General features: G+C 41.5%; 1 pseudogene; it reads left to right on the forward strand.

The window, feature by feature from the left end:
- Positions 1-1,042: 1,042 nt before the first annotated feature.
- LOC124620551 lies at positions 1,043-1,160 on the forward strand (annotated as a pseudogene).
- Positions 1,161-1,449: the final 289 nt, after the last annotated feature.

A 1,449-nucleotide genomic window follows, 5' to 3' on the forward strand; every position in this document is an offset into this window, starting at 1 on the left:
AAAGAAACAACAAGTTTTCAAATCGTAATTTTTGCTTAAACAATTTATCTACGTTAAGGTATAAGTAATTGCAGATGACAAACTGTGGAACAAAACGGTCACTGTAGAAACACAACACATCAGATAAACCACACCATGTGGTAAAAAGATATGAAGTCATAATTTATGTATTTTTTCAAATATCTGTAATTACGATTTAAAAACTAATAGCTACATGTATACAAATAGCAAAGAACACTCTTTATGTTTAACAGATGAAATATAAAAGCCCACTGAAGATGCTGCAACTGCTGTGAAACATGTTTGGGTTAAAAAACAAAATTGTGATTTGCTAAAGGCTGACTCTATCCAAAAACATACGTATTATAAACCAGCTTGTTTATAATGAGAAACAAAGCGAGGATTTCTGCAAACGCCGAGTGTCGCAGTATTCCTTGGGCTCACACGATCTACACACATGGTAAAGGAAACAGTAAATAAATACTGAAACAGCAAAAAGAAAAAAGGAAGAAAAACATGTATCTGAAGGTTCTTAGTAGAGACACATATTTATAGAAAGACGACATGGATTTGGGCGTATACTGGATTGTTATAATTAAAGAGATGCTACTCATGGAGACCCATTGTCGGTTACAATTATAATATTGCAGCGAAACTTGGTGGATACGCTAATGCGATAATGGGGAACCGACTTATGCTGGAAAAAAATCACTCCCCTTTTTGCCCGCCAGATACTAATCAGACCCCTACAACGTTTCGTCAACGAATCCGGTGCCCTCGCTGAAAAAGCTTTGTAAGTGGAGCTCAATAATAAAAAAGTTATGCTTTTTCCAATTGTTTCACGTTTGCAATCCACATCCCATTACTAATCCATTACATATGGAAAAAAATTAGGTATTTCATTTTTCCATTCCCAGCGCCGGATATGCAACTGGTGGCCAAAATTTGAGCAAACGTTTTTCCAGCGTAAATTGGTTACACATCAACGTGTCAGAATATCTAACAAGTTCTGATAATAACCGTCCACTATGGACCTCTTTGTGGCAACGGCCTTGCCGCAGTGGATACACCCGTTCCCGTCAGATCACCGAAGTTAAGCGCTGTCGGGCGTGGCCGGCACTTGGGTGGGTGACCATCCGGGCCGTCATGCGCTGTTGCCATTTTTCGGGGTGCACTCAGCCTCGTGATGCCAATTGAGGAGCTACTCAACCGAATAGTAGCGGCTCCGGTCAAAGATAACCAGCATAACGGCTGGGAGAGCGGTGTGCTGACCACACGCCCCTCCTATCCGCATCCTAGGTTGAGGATGACACGGCAGTCGGATGGTCCCGAGGGGCCACGTGGCCTGAAGACGGAGTGCAAGGACCTCTTTTAGTAGGTGCTCTTTAGACATAACCACGTGGTGTATGTGATCATAAAATCATAAATAACCTGTCTCTCAAAAGCCTG

This window comes from Schistocerca americana, chromosome 6, assembly GCF_021461395.2.
Source record: "Schistocerca americana isolate TAMUIC-IGC-003095 chromosome 6, iqSchAmer2.1, whole genome shotgun sequence".
Lineage (NCBI taxonomy): Eukaryota > Metazoa > Arthropoda > Insecta > Orthoptera > Acrididae > Schistocerca > Schistocerca americana.